The sequence below is a fragment of the Vulpes lagopus genome, chromosome 14 (assembly GCF_018345385.1).
Source record: "Vulpes lagopus strain Blue_001 chromosome 14, ASM1834538v1, whole genome shotgun sequence".
Lineage (NCBI taxonomy): Eukaryota > Metazoa > Chordata > Mammalia > Carnivora > Canidae > Vulpes > Vulpes lagopus.
Window position 1 is genome coordinate 18,820,271 of NC_054837.1, and position 25,430 is coordinate 18,845,700.

At 45.6% G+C, this 25,430-nt stretch overlaps 1 protein-coding gene across 4 annotated transcripts in view; it reads left to right on the forward strand.

The window, feature by feature from the left end:
* The window catches only part of ACACB (acetyl-CoA carboxylase beta), a 132,333-nt gene continuing 106,903 nt past the window's right edge, over positions 1-25,430 (forward strand). The window contains exons 1-2 of one of the 4 annotated variants that reach the window (XM_041729464.1): positions 3,286-3,424; positions 4,117-4,208. The gene's annotated coding sequence lies outside the window, so the exon portion shown is untranslated. Of the gene's footprint in view, positions 131-3,285; positions 3,425-4,116; positions 4,209-17,175; positions 17,196-25,430 lie in introns of those variants that run through there. The other 3 variants (XR_005983814.1, XM_041729465.1, XM_041729466.1) reach the window with 3 other exon arrangements.

Below are 25,430 nucleotides of genomic sequence, written 5' to 3' on the forward strand. Positions count from 1 at the left end.
GCTTTGGTTTGCACCTAGAATTAAGTCTTAGAGTTTTGGACTGGAGAAGCAAACTTTTTGAGGCATGTGTGTGTGTGTGGCAGTGGCTTTTCATTCTTGTCAGTCTTTGGAGACCTACAAGGCAAAACAGGTAGGATGCTCTGGGCTACTTTGGGGGGTTCTGCCTTATTGACTCAAGCTGAGAAAAGTTTGGAACTTAGGTGGCCTCTCTTCCTACTTTGAGTCCTTCCAACACTTTGAATCTGGCTTTGCCAACCTCAGATCACCTTGTTGATGATCTTGGTTGGAATCTTTAAATTTTTGAAGTCTGTTTGGAAATGCAGATGTTGGTGAGTGGGACAGACTAGGAGATCAGTACTTGGCATTCTTTGCTACTCAAGTTGTGTATATCCTGTCTCCTGGTCCTCTCAGCTGATGGCATTTGTGGGCGTGGGGGAACCAGAGGCTTTCAGTAAGCCCTTGGTAAGCCTAAGCCTCATCACAGGTACCCACCTGGGTGATGCAGGCAGGCCAGTTCCAATGACCCAGAGGGTACTGCAAGACCAGCCACGAGAGTCCTTGGCTTTCGTGTATGATGGAAGTCAAACAGCAGCCAGCAGGAAGTGAGAGCAGGGTTTATGGAAGATGGCAGATACAGAGCGAGCATCTGAAAGACTGGGGAAGGAAAAGAATCTGGAGTCTCATTTTTGTCTGGGGTCTGGGGTTTTTACTGACTGATGATGGTCTGATGCACACGTCCTCCCAGGCACCTAGGTGCTGGTGAGAGCAAGAATAAGGTCCAGGTGTCCATCCCAAGGCACTTATTCCCTGGAGCCAGGGGATCTTGGCATCAAGCTGTCTAGTACCAGTGATCTGGAATATGCATGCTATGGCTTTGCCCCGTCCTTCCTGAGATGCTCTCTTTTGTGCTGGAAGACTCCGAAGGTGTCATTAACTCCTTATCCCTTGCAAGGAATACAGACATTAAGGCATGGATAGGATGGGGGTCAGATCCTAGCAAAATAGAAGCAGGAAAAGAAGGGGAGGGGGCGGGAAACCAGCTTTTTCTTTCATGGGTCCCTTTGGTTTCCTTGTCTCATGGAGAAATTAAAAACTATCAAAGCCAGGCTTGCTCCCAGAAATTGTGATTTAATTGGTCCTCCGTAAAAAAAAATTTAAAAAAAAAAAAATTGGTCCTCCGTGGGGGATGAGGAGACATCAATATTTTTATCAAGTGTCCAGTTTATAGCAGGACCCGCACAGCTTTTTTTTTTTTTTTTTTTTTAATTCATGAGAGACGCAGACAGAGGCAGAGACACAGGCAGAGGGAGAAGCAGGCTCCATGCTGGGAACCCAACATGGGACTCGATCCCGGGATTCCAGGACCGCGCCCTGGGCCAAATGCAGGTGCCAGACCGCTGAGCCAACCGCTGAGCCACCCAGGGATCCCTCAGCTTTTTTCCAGATAACCTGTTTTTCTTACGCCATGTGGTCACTTAATTTTTTTTTTTTTTTTTTTGATGATAACGATACTTAGGACTTTCTGAATCTAAGATGTATTTGAAGAAATCTATTTCTCTGTGAATGTTCTTGCATTTGGTGGGAAAAGTTTATGAACTTACTAAGTGGGTTTCAAGCCTGCTCTTCAGCTTCTAGAAAATACCTATGGTTGTAAAGAGTGTCAGAGGATAGCTGAGCTACCAGAACGAGTTTTGAGTTTTGTGGTCTCTTCCGTTCGTGTGTGTGTGTGTGTGTGTGTGTGTGTGTGTGTGTGTGTAGGGGGAGCAGGAGCATTTGCAGTCTCCTGTCAGAAAGTAAGGAGTTTTGTTAGGAAGACATTATGAATTGCCTGTTACGAGCAAGCCACTATGCCAGAATATCTGTGTATGTCATTTTATTCCTTTCTCCCAACCACATGGCAAAATAGCTGGATGAGGAAACGGACCCAGTCATTTGCCTAGAGCCACAGGTAACAAGATTTGAATCTGCATGAGCCTGTTTCCAAAGCCCAGCTGTCTTGTCACTATTTACACTCTGCCCCCATCGTTTTTTGAAGTTGTTATAGGAAGGTTTTCCACATGAAGTGTACAGAATTTCCTTGAGGCATAGATTATTCTCCCGGAAAAAAAACAGGACATGTTTGTAGTCAGAAATGGGCCTCGCTCAGGGGATTGCACAAGCTATTCTTTGAGCGACGTTGTTTGGTTGAGTAACCAAAGCCCCGTCATCAGGGCTGCCAATCAGGGAGGATGGAAGGTGTGCAGGCTGCGCACCAGGGCCTCCACTCCTACAGAACGGATGACTTCATCCTCCACGCCTGTAGAGCCTATGTGGTGCTGTCCCAGGGTGCAGGTGACAGTATCAGGGTTTCAGGAGCAGGCACAGAGTACGCTTCCTGCTTACAAGTCCAGTGGAGAAATTGCAAGTCGCAATTTGTTGACTTTTCCTTTCTGGAAAACCAGATGGCAAAGCAAGTTGCTCTGGCTGCACCTGTCCCCGCCACTATTCTAACCCCTTTGCATAGGTTGGGGCCCTTGCAGGTTTTTCCACTTGCTGTTTGGTGAGGTGCAACCTGTTTTACTGAAATTGGGGCCACCAAGCTGCTATTCCCCCTTAACCCGCCGTCGGAGCACTGCCCCCTTTTGTGTGACCTCAGCTTTAACTGCTCTGGTTTGGACCTAGAGGTGACCTTTGTCCTACATGCCTCCAGCCCTCCCCACGTCACAGAACAATCTGTAAGGACAGCGTGCACTGGGTTTCTGCCTTCCCTGCTGGGCTCTAGCAAGAACTGGGCGACCCAGAATGGAAGTGGAACTATTTGAGGGTGGATTTTTTTCTCCAAGCCACAAGAACTATGAAACATTTTATTGAGAGGCATTTTCATTGAGAAAGTTTTACCAAATCTTTCCTTGGGAGGGAGAAGCCAGGTGATCCTTTGATAACAATTGCGTGAATGAACCCCTTAGAGCTTTCACTGTGGGCTTGCTCCAGAAGCCATATCTCAAACACTCAACAACCTGCGTGCAATTCATTTTCTGCTTGTCCTAGGAGGGCCAGAATGACTTTGTCATTACCACTTAGGACAACTTGGACTTTAGATGCCCCATGGCTTAGGTTTCTAAGAATTGTGAAATAAAGCAAAGTCTGGGATTGAAAGGTGGCAAGCAGAGCCCTCCAGGGGTGGCAGGGCCATGCGAGTGGTTTGGTGCGAGATCTTGTTCCACTTCGCCTGGGCCAGTACTGCTCCAGTGCCTTGAAGGTTAAGTGCTCCAGGGATATTTTTAAACCGCAGGGGCCAGTTAATCTAAAAATGACGTTTACAGTCACGGCAGTGAGCAGCTAGCCAGCTTAGATTCAGGCCCTCAACAAACAAGGAACCCGGAAAATGCAACCCTGAACACACAATCGAGAGGACACAGGCAAAGGAAAGGTGGAGGGACAGGTGGTAAGTGAGCTTTACCCTCCCCTGGGGTCACTGACTATCAAGCTGGCATCCATGTGGCTGGGGTCTGGGGGGGGTGGGGTTCTGCATGGGAAGAGCAGCCCCTTTGCAGATATATGTATGTGGGCTTTCCAGGTTAACAAGAATTCCTATTAGGTTTGCAGGGAGCTGTTCTGAGGGCTGGAAATACAGCATAGATGAAGGAGAAGGGCCTGTCTTTGCTTCTATAAATGGTTGTGTTGCTGGGAATCTGCAAACTCTTCCATTGATTAAACAAACCCAAAAGTTGGTTGAGGTTTTAGGTTAATTGAAAAGGCAACTGATTTTTTTCCCTTCTGTCTTAAGGAAGACTATTCTGTTTCTTATAGATGTTCAATCTCTCAAACTATTACTCTTTTTTTTTTTTTTTTTAAGCAGACCCTAGGGGTGCCTGGGTGGCTCAGTTGGTTAAGCATCCACTCTTGATTTTGGCTCAGGTCAGGATCCTCAGGGTGGTGAGATGGAGCCCTGAGTCAGGCTCTGCGCTGGGTGTGGAGCTTCTTTGGGATTGACATCAGTGGGCTTCCATATAGGTTGAGTTAAGGGGCCAGGGCTGAGGGCTGATAGAGGAACTCCTGGAAAGCCAGTCTTTTCATTTAACAACTGCAAGATAGAGACATTGTTTTATGAATTGTTTTTTTTTCTTCTTCTAATAGTATCATGGGAGATATCTAGAAGATACGATTTCTTCAGTGACTTCAAGTTTTAAATGGAAAGACTCAGCTGATCTTCAGTCATGTGATTGGAGGTACAAACATCCTCAGTTCATAAATTTATTTGAGCAGCTCTAGGAAAGAGTGTTATGCCTCTGCAAAGGAGATTTTTAAAACATTTTTTAAAATTTGACTACAGTTGACATGCAATGCTATATTTGTTTCAGGTATACACCAGAAGTGGTTCAACTTCTCTGTATGCTATGCAGTACTCACAAATGTGTATATATACACATATACTCACACACCACATCTTCATTTTCCATTTATCTATTGATGGACGCTTGGGCTGCTTCCTTATCTTAGTTGCTGTAAACAATGCTGCAGGGTTGCCTGGGTGGCTCAGTGTTGAGTGGCTGCCTTTGGCTCAGGGCATGATCCTGAGGTCCTGGGATCAAGTCCTGCTTCTGGCTCCCCACAGGGAGCCTGCTTCTCTCTGCTCCTCATGAATAAATAAAATCTTTAAAAAACAAACAAACAGGGATGCCCGGGTGGCTCAGCGGTTGAACGCCTGCCTTCCGCCCACGATGTGATCCAGGAGTCCCTGGATCGAGTCCCACATACGGTTCCCTGCATGAAGCCTGCTTCTCTCTCTATGTCTCTACCTCTCTCTCTTTCTCTCTCTCTGTGTCACTCATGGATAAATAAAATCTTAAAAACAAAACAAAAAACCAATGCTGCAGTAAACATAGGGATGCATGTATCTTTTCAAATTAGTGTTTTCATTTTCTTTGGGTAAATATTTAGTGGTGTAATTACTGAATCATATGGTAATTCCATTTTTAATTTTTTGAGGAAACTCCATCCTGTTTTCCACAGTGGCTGCACCAGTTTGCATTCCCACTGACAGTGCACAAGGGTTCCGTTTTCTCTACATCCTCACCAACACACCTGTTACTTCTTGTCTTTGATTTTTAGTCATTCTGACAGGTGTAAGGTGGTATCTCATTGTGGTTTTCTTTCTTTTCTTTACTTGACAGAGATAGCAAGAGAGCAAGAGCAGGAGGGAGAGGTGGAAGCAGGCTCCCTGCTCAGCAGGGAGCCTGATGCAGGGCTTGATCCCAGGACCCTGGGATTGTGACCTGAGCTGAAGGCAGATGCTTAACCAACTGAGCCATCCAGGTGCCCCTCATGGTGGTTTTTATTTGTATTTCCCTGATGATAAACTATGTTGAACATCTTTTCACCTATCTGTTGGCCATCTGTGTGTCTTCTTTGGAAAAATCTCTATTCAGGATCTCTGTCCATTTTTTAAGTCAGTTTTTGTTTTTGTTTTTTGGTGTTGAGTTGTATAAGTTCTTTATCATATTTTGGATATTAACCCCATATCAGATACATCATTTGCGGATATTTTCTCCCATTCAGTAAGTTGCCTTTTTTTTTTTTCGTTTGCTGTACGAAAGGTTTTTATTTTGATAGTCCCAATAGTTTATGCAAAGAAAGTTTTTTGTTTGCTTGCTTCTGCTCAGGTGCTATGTAAGTTCTGTTTTATTATCTTTAGATATGAGATGTAAATTATAGTGTTACAGGAGATACTTGATCTTGCTCTTCAGGGGGCAATAGATATTTTAATCTTTTCAAGTAGAGACTCCCTCAAAGTCTTACCCTGTAGAAACTTTTTTATTCTAAAGCTTCCTCTGAATTTTGACTCCAGGATCTTTAAAGAACTATGCATCTGTACCATGGGAAGCCTGCCTGGAAGCATGGTCAGAAATTGTGCATTTTATCTGAAAGCTTCATGCATATTTCACATTCTATTCTAATAGATCTCTTTGTTATAATAACAGTAAACTTACTACCATAAAGTAATAGAATTCTCCAGGAAGATAGAACATGTTTGTTTAGATTGTGCTGGGCAATTTGGCCTGGGCACAACAGGGAACCTGAGATACTGATTACTAAGTGGTTGGCACGCAGCTGGTGTTGAATTACGCACAAGGACAATCATAGGACGAGGTGTTTATTCCATTCCCCAAACCAGGAAACCAAGGTTTGTAGAATTTGCATGATTGGCTCAGGTCAATCACCAAACAAATGACAGTCTCCACCCAGGTCAGCCCCACATCAAGAAGTCCTGCTTTCTGGACCTCTCTGGGCCACCTAGCACACCTCAGCACCCTTACCTCTGCTGGAACTCTGGAATACAGCCCTCACTCTTCAGGTAGCCTAGGATTTATGCCACCCCTGTTGGACTTTAAAGTACCACCCTTTCAAATCAAATCAAATCACATCACATTATGGGCAAGAGTGACAAGAAAGGACAACCCTATGTATATCCTCCTTTCTATTTGGAAGTAAACATCTAAGGCTCCAGGAGTAACTAGAATTATTAGTTGTTGGAAACACCCCTCTTAGCAGATCTTCCTTCCACACTCTGTTATGAGGAAGGCTGTGATCTCTTATTCCCACATTCCCAACAAGGTGGGACTTAGGGGCCCTGCAGTTTGAAGGAATAACCTATGTAAAGTGGAGAAGGGGCTCTGGTTACATTTTAGGAAACATTGGGCTGCCGATAGGTAGCCCAGACCCTTTCTGGCAGGACTTCGCAGAGCCTTGAATTTACTAACCCGTGGTGGGACTCTCCAAAATATGACTTTGGGATTTGGCAGCAATGGGGACCATCTTTCAGGGCTGGTGTCTCAGAGGCACCTCCTGAGAAGCAAAGAATAGTCTCATTTTGTCCCTTCTTCAATTTTCCTTCAGAATCCCAGAGGCAAGATCCTTCCATGGATAAGTGTCACAGTCGGGAGTTTCTGTACAGGGCTCTAGGGCACTGTGTGTATGTGTGTATGTACAGAGCCAGAGCCCAGCCTTCCAGGTTCTGGATGGATTGGAACAGGGAGATCTGCCAGCAGGCCATTGGAGTAATGTTCAGGCTTGGGGTGAGGTGGTGGTGGGTGTAGGGGAAGCACAAAGCAGACACATAAAGACCCCCGAGCTCTGCCACTTCAGAATGGAACCTTGGGCAGCAGATCCCTCCCCTGCCTCAGCTCTTCATTTGCAAAATGGGAGCACGTACTTCTTAGAGTCTTTGTGGACATGTAAGGAATAATAAACATGAAGTGCATGGCATAAGACCTGGTATACAGTAAGTACTTAACAAACATTAGCCTTTATTATCATTTGGCTATTTCTTTGATCTGTTTAAAGATTGCTGTATGCCTTCTGCTGTGTTTATGCTTGATTTACAAAAGTGCCGTATGGCCAGAATAATTTTTTTTTAACACTTGCTGGTGAAGGGGGTCAGGGAGCCTGTATGAGGACCATTGAGAAATCTGAAAAGACCTGGGTTTTAGGCCCCTCTACCCTCATGGAGTTTACTTTCTAGTGGGGAAGATGGCTGTGCATGTAAAGTGACCTCACACATGACTGCAGTCTGTGATGAGTGCAGGGAGGGAGAGGACAGGGAGCCATGAGGGCATAGAGCAGGGGCCTGGCATTCAGTGCAGTATCTCTGACAGCTCTTTATGTCACAGGAAGAGGGAGGGAGCAGGGTAGTGGTGAGGACTCAGCTGCTTGTTCAGGTGGTTGCCCACTGTCTGACCTTGACATTCATATGCCAGAGACTCACTGGGGCAGAAGGACACTCCAGGGAGAAGGGAAGGATGGGCTGGACATTGCCCTGTGGAGCCAGGGGCAGTACAGAGCCAGTCCTTGTCCCGAGGAAGCTTACCTTCCACAAGCAGAGATGAGCAAGTGTATTGGTGACAATAATGTCAGGTCAGCATGTGGTGACATGAAGAAAGGGGACATGTCATCAAGAATAAGACCCATGGGTGTCAGGGCGGGTCTGGGATGAGAACACTGGAGCAAAAACAGAAAAAGGAGCAAGAGATAACTATGTCAGGGTGCAGTGAAGGGAAAGAACATTCCAAAATATGGGCCCACATGCACAGAGGGCCTAGAGGAGGACCAGTGGCTGGAGACTGGGCAGGGGCCAGATCCTCAGGGACACGCAGACCACAAAGGAGTGCAATGAGAAGCCACTGAGAACGTGAAACTCCATTCTGCTCACTGCCAGAGTGACTTTGGGCAAGTTTAATTCTTGAACCCTTGAGATTATGCTTCAATTAAAAAAAAAAAAAAAAGACTTTTTATGATACTGATCTCAGTATGCCTAGTACAGAGCCTGGCACACAGGAAGTACTAATAAATCTTAACTGTTGGTACTAATATACAGGTTTTAATCAGTAGACAGGGTGCCTTAACTTTTTGGCATAGAAGACAAGTTAACTTTTTTTTTTTTTTTAAGATTATTTATTTATATATAGAGAGACAGAAGACATACAAGTGGGAAGGGCAGGGAGAGAGAATCTCCAGCAGATTCCACGCTGAGTGTAGAGCCTGACCAGGGGCTTGACACTGGGCTTGATCCCACGACCTCAAGATCACAACCTGAGCTGAAACCAATAGTCTTAACCAGCTGCGCTATCCAGGTGCCCCAATTTTTTTACACATTCAGAGGTCAAGTGAATAGTATGGTGAACCCCATACTATTGTTTCCTTTCCTGTACAAAAGGTTTTTATTTTGATAGTCCCAATAGTGAGTATTCATCATTCTCTTCAATAACTATCACCTTTCTGTACTTCTAGTTTTATCTATCCACCATATAGCCTTTTCCCTGTATTTTCTCCATTTTACTGTGAAACATTTCAAATGTATAATGAAGTTGAAAGAATTGCATAGCAAGCACCCATGCACCCCTCACATTTCACTTCAATTGCAGAGGTAAGTACCTTTCCCCTTGAGTACTTCAGCAGCCTGGCATTAACTAGAGTTCTGGGGTCAAGAGTGGGAGTGGGGGGTGTCTAGGAGATTGTTTCATGCAAATCTCAGAGCTAGATAAATACTTTAGTATTCATCTAGTATTTTATCTAGTATTTTAGTATTTAGTATCGAAAAGAGATAGATTTTTAAAAAACCATTGCCATGATTGTTTCCAACACAATAGTAGTATTTCCTTAACTAAGTACCCAGTTCATGCTCACTGCCCTCTGACCATCTGAGATGTTGAGCACTTGTTCTCTTCCAATCAGGACCCACAAAAAAGTCCTATTAAGTCTCTCTTCATCTGTAATAGCCAACCCCTGCCTTTATTAAATACCAGTTACTTATTGAAGAAACTCAGTCATTTGTCCCATGGAATTTGCAGCATTTTGGATGTGGCTGATTACGCACGTCTCAAGTGTCATTTAACATCTTTCTCTCTCCCTAGAAATTAGTACTTAGGTCTTAGAGGCTTGACTCAATTGAGGTCCAAGTCCTTCACAAGAATACTTCAAAGGTGCTGCCATCTTGCTGGATGATGTCTACTGTGTCACATCGAGAGGATCATAACGTCAGGTTATCCCACTTCTGGTGATGTGAACTCATCAGTGAGCGTGAGAACCAATGATCTCCATTGGAAAGTCTCCAGCAGCCTTTCACTAGATAGTTTATAAGCCATGGACAATCAGAGCCTACCTAGGTCAATATAATTTCCTTACTGGTTGCAAATGTGGTTTCCTACTTCTCTCCATCCTCGTTCACTTATTAGCTATCATTCTATAACACAACTCTCTCATTCTATAACAACCATCTGGCAACCCTGAAACGTGGGGCTTTTTTTTTTTTTTTTTTGGTAAGTCAGTTTTCAGAGTCATGAGTGGTGCCATTGCAAGCTCCTGAGGTATTGGTGAGGTTGTTTTTGTTTTGAGGAACGTGATGACCGCATGATTTATGAGACTGCTTGGATGTATTTCAGTCCACTGCAACAATCATATTTTCACGGGCCCAGGCATCGGTTTGGCAGGGCAAGCCCCTTCAGGGTCTTTGCTTTCAGGCAGGACAAAAAATGGCAGCTCAAGGTGTACATTTCTGCCCCAGCCCTGAATGAGCCATTTTCCCAAGCAGTCCTGGTTCCTTCTAGTGGGAAACATGCTTAGAAATTGTAACCCTGGGACAAGGAATATTTTACAGGTTCCTCCTGGCTTCTCTGTGCTTCATAGACTGGGGTCAGGGAGCTGGGTCAAGAGGCTTATACAGTGGTTCAAATAAGTGATAACAGTGGCTTGACCTTGATCTTAGATAAAGCACTTAGCGTGATGCTTGTGTGTCATGGAAAGTATGACAAATATTAGAAGACTTTTTTTTTTAAGATTTTATTTATTTATTCATGAGAGACACACAGAGAAGCAGAGACACAGGCAGAGGGAGAAGCAGGCTCCATACAGGGAGCCCAATGTGGGACTTGATCCCAGGACTCCAGGATCACGCCCCAGACCGAAGGCAGGCACCAAACCGCTGAGCCACCCAGGGTTCCCCAGAAGACTTCTTTTTTTAAGATTTTATTTATTTGAACAAGAGAGAGAGCACAAGCAGGGGGAGTGGCAGGGAGAGGGAGAAAGCAGGTTCCCCACTGAGCAGAGAGCCCCATGTGGGGCTCAATCCTAGGACCCTGGGATCATGACCTGAGCCAAAGGCAGATGCTTCACTGACTAAGCCACCCAGGCACCCCTAGAACACTCTTCATTTGCATTGTTTATATTAATTCATGTAAACTTCACCAAAAACTCTGAGGAAGCCATTCTTGTCATCCCCACTGAATACATGAGAAAACCAAGGTTCAGAGAGGTGAGGAAATTTGCTGAAGGTCACACCGGAAGTAAAGAGCAGAAACAACTTGGAGCTAGCCACTCCATACTCCATACCATACTCCAACCAATATGCTGTGTTGCCCACTGAGGTCTTAATTCCAAACTCAGAAATGACTTAGTTTCTGGCAGAAAACATGACCTGCCAGTGAGGGTCTCCAGGGTGGGGCCGTGCTTTGGACCCTCTCCCCACCCTGAGAGGTTTCTGCAACATTGCCCTGTAGCAGGTGCAAATGGCCCTCGAGACTGCTAGTGCTGCCCTCTGTCCACACAACCTACAAGCTCGTCCAGGCACAGGTCCTTTCCTAGAGACCTTGTGAGGTTGGCATCCTTCAAAACTGAGAAGCTGAGGTCCAGAGACTCAAATATGGAACTGACACTGTGGAGTGTCCTGGCTGCCGGTGGTGCCAAGGCTTGAATCCCCAGACCCTCCGATTCTGTGTCTAGAGCCATTTTTGCTTTTCGTTCTGGAAGGGAGAGGACAGAGGAGAGGTTGCTCCTTTTTAGAGTGGCAGATCACCCATGGGACTCTGCTGATTCCTCCCAGCATTGGCCATCAGATTGCCAAAGCTGGCAGGAAGTGCTGGGGTGGCCTGGAAGAAGAGCACAGGTCCCCAGAAGGTCAAGTTGACTCAGGTTGGGAGGAGTTAGTTACATCACCACTTTTCAGGCTGGTTGGGGCAGTGGCTCTGCCTCAGGACTAGGCTGGAGGGAGGCCCTCGGCCAGCGGAGCCAGGGGCAGTTGGTGGAAGGAGGAGCCGCCATGTCTCAGCTCAACATGAAGGAGAAGGCTTGTGCAAAGCCCCTTGGTCTCCAAGGCGGTGGCTGCTCTGTACTACCCTGAGCAGCAGAATTAACGAGAAGAACTACAGTAATCAACAGCAGCTCCTGAGGGCATGTTTCATTTATGCCCAGCTAAGCAATCTACCCCCATGAGTGCATTGTCCTGCCCCCTCGGGGTGCCAATGTCTATACTGTTACTATCCCCATTTTACAGATGGGATGACTGAGCTTGGGTTAACTGCTCTGCCTGTAGTCACATGGTTTGTTGGGGGTTGGGCTGATTTTCCAGGCTGTCCGACTGCAGCATCTGTTCACTCTTGCCCTGTAGCTCTCCCATTGCTCCAAGGAGATGTGAGTCCCTTATGCCTTTTGTGAAACTGCAGTCTTATGTCCCTGTCTGCTGCTCCACCTCCTCTACCCCTTTCTTTCTTTTTTTTTTTTTTTCTACCCCTTTCTCAGTGCCGGCGGGTAGGGTGGGGTGGGGGTTGTGTGGTTCCTGAAAGTGCCAAAATTCCTGGCTCCTGCTTCTAGCCTTTTGTGCCTCCTGCACCATATGCCACTAGCACTCTTCCTTGCCCTTGCCTGGCTAAGTCACACTCCTTCCTGGCGAAGCAGAAACATCCTACATTGAGAAAGCCATCCCTGACCTGGCAGACGGAGGTGGGTCCCCTGTGGCATGTTTTTCTGGTGTCACAGCAAGGGCTTCTCCTTTGTGGCAACTCCTAGCTGTGCCGTGAGATTGTAAATCCTGCACAGGTGGGGCCGTCCTTGCCCTGTTTGCTCCATGCCTCCTGCAGCCGGCACCATGCCTGGCAGGTGCTCAGGAAATAATCAGCTGATGAATGAGTGAATGGGAGAGGAAAGCAAATTCCTGGTCCAGAAGGAATAGAGAACGGATAGAGTTCCATCTGCAAAGGTGGCCGGGTTCCAGGTCATGTCCGACCATCAATTTAGGCACAAGGATGGCTCAGGTGAGGCTCTGGTGGGACAAGTGAGCCCGCTGAGCCTTTGAGACAGCTGAACAAGTTTTCCCTTGGAGGTAGGGAGCTGTCCCTCTGACATTTCTCCAAGGCAGGGGCCTGGATGGAACATTGGGGCCAGTTTTGCCTGGGCCAGCAGATCAACCCCATCAAAAGATGGGTTTGGCTCACTAGGTGTTAATTGAGCACCTGCAGTGGGCCAGGGAAAACCGAAATTCACAGGCTTTTCATAAATGTGTTCTTCCTGTGGCCAGGAATGTGTCTCCAAATCGGTGGCCTCAGGTACTGCACACCTGCTCAGACAGTTTGGGATTCGGTCCCAAAGCAGAGACATGTGGATAATCTATGCTTACTGGGGGGCAGACCGGGTGGCTCAGCGGTTTAGCACCACCTTCAGCCCAGGGTGTGATCCTGGAGACCAGGATCGAGTCCCACGTCGGGCTCCCTGCATGGAGCCTGCTTCTCCCTCTGCCTGTGTCTCTGCCTCTCTCTCTCTCTGTCTTTCTGTCTGTTTCATGAATGAATGAATGAATAAATAAATAAATAAATAAATAAATAAAAATCTTTGTTTAAAAAAAATCTATGCTTACTAGGTATTCTCCAGAGATGTAGATGTTCTGATGAGTGATTAGCCTGGAGTCATGTCCAGAGTTTGGACTCCATTTAATCAGTTGAATCAATAGCCTGCTAACCTCCACCTATTACAAATACAGGCCTTGGAGTCTGGCAGAGCAGGGTTGAATTCCATGTGCTTCCAAGCTGTGTGACTTTGGTCAAATCACTACCTTTTCTGGGCATTGGGTTTTTCATGTCCAATCTGTGCAATGGGATGAGAATACTCCTTCCCTGGGGTGCTGCGTGGCTTAGGCACTTAAGCATCGGACTCCTGGTTTTGGCTCAGGTCATGATCTTGAGTCATGCTCTCAGGTTTGTGAGATCGAGCCCTGCGTGGAGCCCTGATGTTGAGGCATCTGCTCTTTTCTCCCTCCCTCTGCCCCTCTCCCTCCTCTCTCTTTATAAATCTTAAAAAAAAAAAAAAAAAAAAAAACTACTTCCCCTGCAGAACTTCTGGGAGGAGTAAAGGAGAACCTGAATACCTGAATATAAGACTGTCACTATGAAGGAAGATGCCGTGTTACTTACCAGCATGAGGTGCATTAGCCATTGTGGTTAGGGACAGCAGGGTCTGTTCGAGGGGAGGGTTGCAATTCTCTTGCTCTCCCTGGGCATTTTTCCTTCTGGGGTGAGGAAGTATGACCTCTCATGAGCCCAGTGTCCTCAGCCCAGTCATAGGGGAAGGCGAGACTCTCGGATTATTTCTTTCTCCATTGTCACCTGCATTGTCACAGATCTTCTTCAGGTGCAAAAAATATTAAAGAAAATAAATGAGTATCCTTTACAGTAGAACACTAATTGCTGTTCCTGGTTAAGTAACTTTGATAGCGCTCCCATCTTTAGCCAGTGGAGTTAGTTTACCATGTAGCATGGTGCCAAGAGCAACTGCTCGAGACATCCTGTCCCCCTCAGCAGCCTGGTGAACTCCTGTTCATCCCTCAGAGACCCAGAGCCAGTATCTCTTTTAGCTCCCCATCATTACTACCCCTAGAAGGATTTGGCTTTTCCTGATTCTGGGATTCTAGTGGATAGGTCTCTATTTGAAAGTCTTGATCTTTATTTGAGCAGGACTCTCCTGTCTCCCCCAAAGCCTTTCTCAGAAGAACTCCAAACCTAGAGAAGTGGTTCTGCTATTTCTTGGTTGCATTTAAGTCTCTTAGCAGTGGACATGGGTTTATGAATCAGCTCACAGCTCTTAAGAAACCAACCAGTTGGGGGATGCCTGGGTGGCTCAGTGGTTGAGCATCTGCCTTCAGCTCAGGTTGGGGTCCTGGGGTCCTGGGATCGAGTCCCACATCAGGCTCCCCATAGGGCGCCTGCTTCTTTCTCTGCCTATGTCCCTGCCTGCCTCTCTGTGTCTCTCACGAATGAATAAATAAAATCTTAAAAACAACAACAACAAAAAACAAGCAGTACTGGGCAGTCACTTCCCACATGTCCTGACTCGGGACCTTTCTCAGGACTTATGGAGGGAAATCCGGCCCCAAGACTGAGAGCATATGAGGATTAAGAGTGTGGGCTTCCAAGTGAGGCCACCTGGGTCATAGACGTGTGAGCTTGGGGAGTGACTGAGCCTGTTTCCTTACCTATGGAGAGGAGTAAGATGTGGCCACCATGCAGAGGGCTGCAGGGAGAAGTCGATAGGATGACACCTATAAAGCTCGTAGCACAAGGGCTGTGATAGCTTGGGTGCTCAGCAGACGCTGGTGACATAAAAACACTCCCAGTGATTTATTAGGTATCACTTCTGATGCCCAATAGCATTCTCTAGCATCCTCTTCTCCCTTTCCTTAACCCTTATGTTGGCTTTAAGAAAAAAAAATCTCGGGATCCCTGGGTGGCGCAGTGGTTTGGCGCCTGCCTTTGGCCCAGGGCGCGATCCTGGAGACCCGGGATCGAATCCCATGTCGGGCTCCTGGCATGGAGCCTGCTTCTCCCTCTGCCTTTATCTCTGCCTTGTCTCTGCCTCTCTCTATATATATGACTATCATAAATAAAAAATTAAAAAAAAAATTTAAAAAAAAGAAAAAAAAAATCTCTTCCTGAATAACATAAAATGTGACCCCCTCTCAAAAAACAGCAGCAGCAGTAACTAAACCATACAGAGTCCTTGGGAATATTCCCATGGGATCAGGGAACCGATGAGAAGTTAGCCCAGGCTAGCCTAAGCTGCTGAGGCCCCAGAGATCTCCGCCCTTCGAGAAGCACCTGGTCTGCAGTGCCGGCCCTAAGCAGCTTGAGGCTGGGGGGCTGAGGAGCTGATGAGTCCTGGGGCTGTCCCATGTGCCGGGGTGGGGGTGGGGCGGGTATCTGCTTGTCCCATTTGGGCTGGCCGATCCTTGGGGAGTGGCCCCAACGCCTGACTGGTGGCACTAGGCGCCTGTTACCCAGATGTGAGTCCATTTGTAGAGGAGAAAGCTCAGTGTCGGTCATCTGCCTTGTTCTTTGTGTTTTGCTGCCCCAAGACAGGGAAGGTTGTGTTCAGTGACTACGTCGATCTTGGTTGGTCCTCCTAGTAATCTTCTAAGATGGGTGGGACTTTGTCCTTTCCTTTCTTTTCTAGATAGAGAAACTCAGGCTCACAGAGAGAACTTGATTTGTCTGAGATGACACTGGGTGGTGGGGTGTCGCTGTGGCGACCCAGCCTACCCTGGGTCCTCAGCGAGGCTGCTCACAGTGCTTTCTAGGATGAACCATACTGGACATTGTACTTAGTCTGTGTCCTGCATGGGTGATCACCTTGGACTCCTGACAGCTCTATCTCAATAAATACATCCTTACCCTAGGTTGCAAATGAGTGACCTGAGGCTCAGGGAGGGTATTGTATTGCCCAAGGCTCTGCTTCTAGGTGGCAGAGCTGAGATGTGGATCCAGGTCACCTTCCAGACAAGGTGCTCAAGGATGGATTTTTGCTGTGAAAGGTGCCCTGGTATAGAAAGAGCACTGACCTGGAGATGGGCCCTTAGTGCGGGCCCTTAGTGCTACGTCGCTAATTTCATGTGGGACCTCTGGCCTCTGCTCATTTAAAAATAAGGACACTGGATTCTCTGATCCTCATGTGTCCCTTCCTAGGCTGTAGGTTGGAACAGATGGATTTTTGGGAAACAGGGTGACCTGCGACACCCCCTGTTCCTGCAGGCCGGAGTGCGGGTTAAGGTATTCCCCACTCAACTTTGAAGGCTTGAGCAGCTTCACGTGGCTGCCTCCTGTCACCTTAATTATCTCTGAATTAGCAAAAGGACCTTGTGCCATCCACCTGCCAGCTAGAGGGTTCCTGGCTACCCACCCTTCATCCTGATGCTCTGCTTCTCTTTCCATCAGGCCTAAGTTGGCCAAACGCAGGCAAAGTGTCTGATGGATGAACACAGAGGAACAGAAGGCACTTGTTGATTAGGGGAGCATTTAAAACATATTCCAGGGCAGCCCCGGTGGCGCAGAGGTTTAATGCTGCCTCCAGCCCGGGGTGTGATCCTGGAGACCCGGGATCGAGTCCCACGTCAGGCTCCCTGCATGGAGCCTGCTTCTCCCTCTGCCTGTGTCTCTGCCTCTCTCTCGCCCTCTCTGAATAAATAAATCTTTAAAAAAAATAAAAATAAAAAAAATAAAAAATAAAAAATAAAACATATTCCAGACAGATTTGGGTGAGAGGTTGATTGTGTAAGCAGTAAAGTAGGCCTATGTACAGGATTGGCAAGCTAGGGGGAGGTCCTGCAGGCTGGCCAGCCCTAGAGGAGGAGAGCCTCTCTCAGGTAGCTTGAGGTCAGGGAGGCTGAGCACAGATCTTTATAAGTGACTTATATTTGTGGGTGATGAACAAGAGCATGGCTCACTTGGGTGAAAAGTCACCCGTGCTGGAACACTGGCCAGCCAGACTCCTCCCCCATGGCCTGATGCATGATACCAGCCTCCTGCTGAAAAGTGACACCCTGTGGGCTGGGTTCCCCTAGTCACCCTGTGGGCCCTTGTCAGACCCACATGACAAAGGAGCTGGTGGCAGTGGCCACAGTCATGGTAAGTGGCAGCATATACTCAGGAGTGCATCTGGGTGGGAGGAAAAATCCTAGTGCAGAACAGGATTGCTGCTTTAATACTGACACTCTGACCCCTCCCTCAGTCCCTCACAGACCTTGCCAGGTATGGGTGTGTGTTGCGAGGGTGGGGAACAGCTGGAAAGAAATCATGATCACTGCCCCCACACACCTCCTCTAGTCTTCATTTGGTCACTGTGCGCACTTAGTACGGAGTGGTTTCCTGCATTCATTATGACCGGACCCATGATTGCTCTGGCACCTGGCGCCTACTGCTTGGGTTTGGTTGACAAGAAATAAAAATAGCTCCAGCCGAGCTCAGTTTTCAGGTCAGTGAAGGGCAACAGCTCGGCATGGCATGGTCCACAGAACTTCACTGGAGGACTCCTCTGGCCTTTACTGTTTGTGAGATCAAACCACCTGCACAGTGCTCCTCCTGGACCACTGTGTATGTCTGGCATTGTTAGTCTATGTGTCGCTCTGCTGCTCCATCTTCCAGGGACACAGCCAGGTGTCTGGTTTTACAATTGTATACATGTGCTCATTGTAACACTGCCCCTTTTATGAAATTTATTTGTATCCACTTTTGGTGGTGGGGTAGTGCAAAAGGCATAGGTGTCAGGAGTAGATTTGAGCAAAGTCAAGGTACTGAGCTTCTCTGAGCCACAGTTTACTGAACTGTGAAATGGAAGCAAAGTACAGCAGCCATACTAATACCCATCACAGTCACTCTGAGGACTGGAGGCTGACAGACGCTCTACACTCATGATGTGTACATATGTTTAAATGCTCTCTGTTTATGTTATGCCAAGAGCAGATAAATGCAAGGTAATGGGGCATGAGTTAGTATCCCTATGTTACAGATGGGGAAACTGAGGCCCAGAGTTTGTTTGGAAGCTTTCTCACACAGTTTCCCCTTTTATGTCCTTGTACTTACTGAGGGAAAGTTTTTGTGTGGTGGCCTTTAGATCCCACATCATTACTCTGCAAAAAAGAAAGGGTCCGTAGGTTTTCTGTGCAGGTAACCTCTGCAAGATAGATGTGGGGTGTTAGATTCATGGCTCCTTTCAGAATAACAGCAGATCTTAAAGGATTTGCTGGGAGAGGTGGGAGGGGCTGAACTGGAGAGAATTGCTGGTTATTCTGTTCATTAGAGATTCCAATTCAGGCTTGGCAGCTCCATGCGCCTACCTACCATGAGTGTACCTCCCCACCTTGCCCATCTGCCCTCCCCTTACCTCTCTCTGTGTGCCACATGGCTGGCCTTCTATCTGCAGTCCCACTAGCCACTCCTCCAGCCAGCCAGGATTTCCTGAGCAAGTTTTCCCATAGAGCTTACGTGATGCAAAACTTGCCTAGTTTGGTTGGTTCTCCAGTGGGGATCAATGTAAAGAACACTTTCTCAGTGTTCCCAAACCCCAATCTACTACAGCATGGTTTTTGCCTTGATGTGGCTCTTCTGTTTCCTGGGCAGTGACTGGAGTGTCTTTCTCTTTGGGGTAAGGAGATGCTGGCAGTTTAGGTTTATCCGCCTAAACTATTTCTTAGATCCCATGATTTTAAATGTGCATATTTAAAATGTACCTATGGGCAGCCCGGGTGGCTCAGCGGTTTGGCGCCTGCCTTCGGCCCAGGGTGTGATCCTGGAAACCCAGGATCAAGTCCCACATCGGGCTCCCTGCGTGGAGGGAGCCTGTGTCTGTGCCTCTCTCTCTCTGTGTGTCTCTGTCATGAATAAATAAAGAAAATCTTTTAAAAAAATAAAAATAAAATGTACCTAAAGTTGGTCACATTGGTATAAAGTGTCCTGCTTGGGCCGCCTGGGTGGCTCAGTTGGTTAAGCAAGCGTCTGCCTTCGGCTCAGATCATGATCCCAGGGTCCTGGGATGGAGCCCTGAGTTGGGCTCCCTGCTCAGCGGGGAGCCTTCTTCTTCCCCTCTCTGCTGCTCCCCCCCCTTGTACTCTGTCGCTCTTTCTAAAATAAATAAATAAATAAATAAATAAATAAATAAATAAATAAATAAATAATTAAAAATGTATATATATATATACACACATATAATATTTATTTAAGATTTTATTTATTTATTCATTAGAGACACACACACACAAAGAGAGAGAGAGGCAGAGACACAGGCAGATGGAGAAGCAGGCTCCACACAGGGAACCCAGTGGGACCCGATCCCTGGTCCCCAGGATCACACCCTGGGCCGAAGGCAGGTGCTAAATTGCTGAGCCACCCAGGGATTCCCTATATTTTTAAAGAAAGTGTCCTGCCTGATACTCTATACATCAGAGCTGCTCTAGAGATACTACTTGTTCCCTTGGCATTCCTGATACAGTTTTGAAAATTCAAAATAAAAATTCCAGCTAGTTGTGAGCCATCAGTTGATGCTCAGTGTATATGCATGGATTTATCATTTATTCAGTTCACCCTTTGGGGGTACTTACCCTGTACCCCCACACCAAGGGGGCACAAGTTTCCTGAAATGAATGGCAATTGGTGCATGTCTCTAAGGGTCTCTGAATCAGCCCAGGGAGACCAGTGAACATTGCTTCTCTGCTGTGTTGTCTTTGTTGCCATGATGGAGGTCTGTGGACTCCTCTACTTTGTTATGCCCTCCTGCCTAGGAAAGATGTAGTGCTTTAGCCTGTTTGGCTGCCAAGGAAGCTAGAAGCATTTGCAACAGTTTTGGTGATGCCATCTGCCAATGATGAATATCCAAATCCGTCCTTAGAGGGCATGTGTGAGTCAACAGTTTCAGGACTCTGACCTCTCTCTCTTTTTTTAAAGATTTTATTTATTCATGAGGGACACAGAAAGAGGGAGAGATATAGGCAGAGGGAGAAGCAGGCTCTCTGTGGGGAGCCTGATGTAGGACTGGATCCCAGGACCCGGATCATGATCTGAGCTGAAGACAGACACTCAACCACTGAGCCACCCAGGCGTCCCAGGACTCTGACCTCTCTTGCTGACTCTTTTACAACTTTTTGTGAACCTGCTATATGTAAGAGATGAGTACCCAGAAGGACCTCACCGGTCCTAGACCTAGGAGGATCCAGACCTAGGAGGTCCTAGACCTGGGAGGGTCCAGACCTAGGAGGATCTCACCATTTAGAAATGGGAGGAAGAGGGAGGGAAGAGACCTGGGAGTGTCGATCAGTTGTCGCCTGAGGGCATTTTGTCCCCAGAGGTGGTTGGCAAGGTCTGGAGACATTTTTGGTTGTCACAACTGAGGTATGGAGTGCTCCTGGCATCTGATGGGTGGAGGGAGACAAGGGATGCCACTGAACACCCTGCAATGCACAGGATGCCCCCCACCCCAACACGTATACACCGAGAATGCTCCAGCCCCCGAAACCCATAGTGCTATGGTTGGGGAACCTTGGAGAGAGAGCAAGGTGAGGGCATCAGAAAGTTGGGTGTTGCTGTGAATGGTCATCTACCTGTATTTGTTTCAGCCCTTGCTTTCAATTTTTTGGGGGGCTACATCTAGGAATGGAGTTACTGGATTATAGAGTCAGTTGTTTGTCCAATTTTTGAGGAACCACCAGACCTGGCATCTGCTTTATTTTACTTTAGTACATGTCCTCGCCAACTACTTGCTGGTTTCTTCTTTCCCTCCCTCCCTCCCTCCCTCCCTTCCTGCCTCCTCCTTTTTTAAAAAAAGATTTTATTTATTTATTCATGAGAGACACAGAGAGACAGAGGCAGAGACATTGGGAGAGGGAGAAGCAGGCTCCATGCAGGGAGCCCAGGATCACTCCCTGGGCCAAAGGGAAGCGCTAAACCGCTGAGCCACCCAGGCATCCCCCTCCCTCCCTCCCTTCCTTCTTCCTCTTCTTCCCCTCTTTCTCTCTCTCCCTCTCTTTCTCCCTCTCTCTCTGATTGTAGCCATCCTTGTGGGTGTGAAGTGATACATTGCAGTTTTGGTTTGCAGTTCTTTAAGGATAAAGGATACATCTTCTCAAGCTAGTGGCCATTTGTGTATCTTTTTTGGAGAAATGTCCAAGTCCTTTGCTCTCTTTAAAATCCGGTTGTCTTATTGTTCTTGAGTTATACGACTTCTGTATATATATGCTGGATCCTAAATCATTATCAAATATGTGTTTTACAAATATTTTCTTCCAGTCTCTCAGCTGTCTTTTCACTTCCTTCAGAGTGCCCTTTGATGCACAAGTGTTTAATTTGAATGAAGTCCACTTTATTTTTTATTTATGCTTATATTTCTGTGTCATATTTGAAAATCCATTGCCAACTCCAAGGTCATGAAGATTTACTCCTATTTTTTTTTAATTTTTTGTGGTTTTAGTTTTTTTTTTAAAGATTTTATTTATTTATTCATAGAGACAGAGAGAGAGAGAGAGAGAGAGAGAGAGAGAGACAGGCAGAGGGAGAAGCAGGCTCCACGCAGAGAGGCAGGGAGCCCCATGTGGGACCTGATCCCGGGTCTCCAGGATCACACCCTGGGCTGCAGGCGGCGCTAAACTGGGGCTGCCTGTGGTTTTAGTTCTTACATGAAAGTTGTTGATTCTTATTTATTTATTTATTTATTTATTTATTGGTGATTTTTCTTTTTTTATTATTATTTATTTATGATAGTCACAGAGAGAGAGAGAGAGAGGCAGAGACACAGGCAGAGGGAGAAGCAGGCTCCATGCACTGGGAGCCTGACGTGGGATCCGATCCCAGGTCTCCAGGATCACGCCCTGGGCCAAAGGCAGGCGCCAAACCGCTGCGCCACCCAGGGTTCCTATGTTGATTCATTTTTAAAAAAGATTTATTTATTTATTTTAGAGATAGAGAGCGAGAGCAAGCACATAAGCAGGAAGGGCAGAGGGAAAGGGAGAGAGAATCTCAAAGAGACTCCATGCTGAGTACAGAGCCCAATGAGGAGCTTGATCTCACGACCCTGAGATCATGACCTGAGCCGAAATAAAGAGTCAGATGGTTAACCAACTGAACCACCCACATACCCTAGTTGTTGACTCATTTTGAGTTAATTTTTGTGTATGGTCTGAGTTAGAAGTCCAACCTCATTCTTTTGCTTGTGGGTGTCCTAGAACCCTATGTTGGAAGAAACTATTCTTTCTCCTTTGAATGGTCTTTTTTTTCTTTATTTTTTAAAGTTTATTTTCTTCAGCAATCTCTATACCCCGTATGGGGCTTGAACTCAAAACCCTGAGATTAAGGGTTGCATGTTCTTCTGACTGAGCCAGCCAGGTGCTGCTCTCTCCCATTGAATGGTCTTAGTATCTTCCTCAAAAATCTATTGGTCATAGATGTAGGGGTTTATTTTGGGGTCCTTCCTTCTGTTCCATTGCTCTATATGACTGTCTTTATGAGTACCACATTATTTTGACTGTAGTTTCATAGTAAGTTTTGAAATTAGGAAATGTGAGTTCTCCAACTTTATTCTTCTTTAAGATTGTTTTGGCTCTTTGGGTTCCCTTGAAGTTCCATGTCTGTGTATTGCTTTAGATCATAGAACCAGCTTAACAATAGAAAGTCTTCCAATCCATGAACATGGGATGTCTTGCATTTATTTAGGTCTTCTTTAATTACTTTCAGCAATGTCTTGTACACCACCATTGTACAGATCTTTCACCTCCTTGGTTAAATTTATTCCTAGATATATATTTTTTTGGTTGCTATTGTAGATGGAATTGTTTTCTTAGTTTCCTTTTCAGATTGTTCATTGTTGGTGCACAGAAACACAACTAATTGATCTCATATCCCACAATTTCGCTTTTGATTTGTTTATTACTCCTATTAGGGTTTTTTTTTTTTGTATGTGTGGATTCTTTAGGATTTTCTATATATAGATATCTCCAGCTTTTTTTTTTTTATATATATATCTCCGGCTTTTTGAAAGTTCATATTATGCCAGTTTGCTTTTGTAAAATACCTACATTAGATCTACATTAGTACCTATTTTTGCTAACTGGAGGAAACCTGAAGAGGATTTTTCCTTTTAGGAAAAAAGGTGAAAAGTAAAAATAGCATTCAGTGTTTGTTTTGCAGAGAGCTGTTATAGAGGCAGCAATACCTGAGCAGTGGCAGTGGTACCACCAAACTCCTTTGGCAAGAACTACACTCAGCATCTCAGCATCAAGCCACCATAGCTCTGAAGTATATCTGTGAGCATCTCAGCTTTGTCTTGATTTATTTTGTGCAAGATGTGTCCTAAGCTACCCAGAACAGCCTAGGAGAGGTAATTTTATGGATCTAGGAAAGCTTAAAAACATTTCCATAGAAATTAATGGTCATTGTTTCTTTGCTTTATGTCATTCCAACTTATGAAAGGCTTCATAAAAACCTCTCTGCTTTTGGATAGCAGGGAAACCTATATAGGATCATGCCATCTATGATTAGAGATGATTTTATCTCTTTGTTTCCAATTTGGATGGCTTTTATTTCTTTTTCTTGCCTAATTGCTTTGGCTAGGACCTCCAGTACAATGTTGAATAACAGTGGTGAAAATGGGTATCCTTGTCTTGTTCCCGATCTCAGGGGGAAAGCTTCCAGTTTTTCACCACTGAGTATATGTTAGCTGTAGGTTTTTCATAAATGTGTCTTATTACATTGAAGTTTCTTTCTGTCCCTACTTTTCCAACTGTTTTTATCATGAGAGGTGTTATATTTTGCCAAATGCTTTTTTTAGTGTTGAGATGATCATGTGGTTTCCCTCCTTGTTCTAGGAATGTGGTTTGCTACATTGATTGATGCTGGACCACCCTTGACTGACTTTTCTTTAAAAAGAATCTTGATGGCCTTAAAAGAAAAAAAATCCTCCTGATCCTGGGTATAACTTGGAAAATACTCTTGATGACATTTCAGCAAATTCTGTTGCAAAAAGTCTACAAGAAGTATGCAGATCAGGGAGTTCTTGGAAATCTTGAGAATTTTTCCACTTCCCTTAAAAATATAATGTTGAAATTTAAGAAGAAAAAATCTTTTAGATACTAGATTGATGTGTTTGAGCCCTGTTGTTGTTGTATCCCAGTTGCAAAATACATCTGTATCCCAGTTGCAAAATTTGTTCTTAAATTTCAACATGTTCGGGTTGTGTTTTTGTTTGCTTCTTAACAATACTTACTTCAAATAACAATGGTGTACTCATTAACAAGACAGAGTTAGTGTGGCAGGATAAGACATGGGTAAGAAATCAGAATATCTGAATTTGTATATTTGACAAAATGAATTTGTCTCTTAAGCTCTGACTTAAAAAAATTTATTTTTCATTTGAGAGAGAGAGAGAGAGAGAGCGCGCGCGTGAGTGGGGGGGGTGGGGGGGGAGGTGGAGGAGAGGAGAAACAGACTTACCCCCTGAACGGAGAGCCCAACATAGGACTCTATCTCAGAACCTGGAGATCATGACTTGAGCTGAAGGCAGATGCTTAACCATCTGAGCCACCAAGTGCCCCAAACTCAATTTTTACTGGAAACTGTTCTAGACCCTAGAACAGAACAGACTCTCCTTGGTCTTGCTGGGTTTTCATTCTAGTTATAAGCATACACCATGCATACCTAGCACTAGGAAGAAAAGCTAGAAAAGAAGCTCCTTCCAGAACCATGATGATGATTATGACAGTAATCCAGGAATGCAATGATGCTGGTGGTGGTGATGATGAAGATGATGATGATAGAAGCAATAGTTTGTTTATATCTATGAATTGGAATATAGTGAAGAGCCTTTGTTTCTTTTTGGGTTATAGCTTTATTGAGATATAGATTCATATACCGTCCAGTTCACTCATGTCAACTATATACTTCAGTGGTCTTTAGTACGTTCATGGAGTTGTGTAACCATCACTACAATTTTAGAACATTTTCATCCCTTCAAACAGAAGCTCTGTACCCTTTAGCTCCATCCCACCAGCCTTAGGCAACCACTAACCTTTCTGTCTCTATGAATTTGCTTATTCTGGGATACATGGAATCATACAATGTAGTCTTTTGGGACTGGCTTCTTTCATTTGGCATAATGTTTTCTTTTCTTTTTTTAAGATGTTATTTATTCATGAGAGACACAGAGAGAGAGGCAGAGGCACAGGTTCCCTGTGAGTAGCCCAATGTGGGACTCCATCCCAGGACTCCAGGATCATGCCCTGAGCCAAAGGCAGACGCTCAACTGCTGAGCCACTCAGGCGTCCCTATAATGTTTTCAAGATTCATCCATGTTGTAGCAATTCCAATGTTCCATTCCTTTTTTTT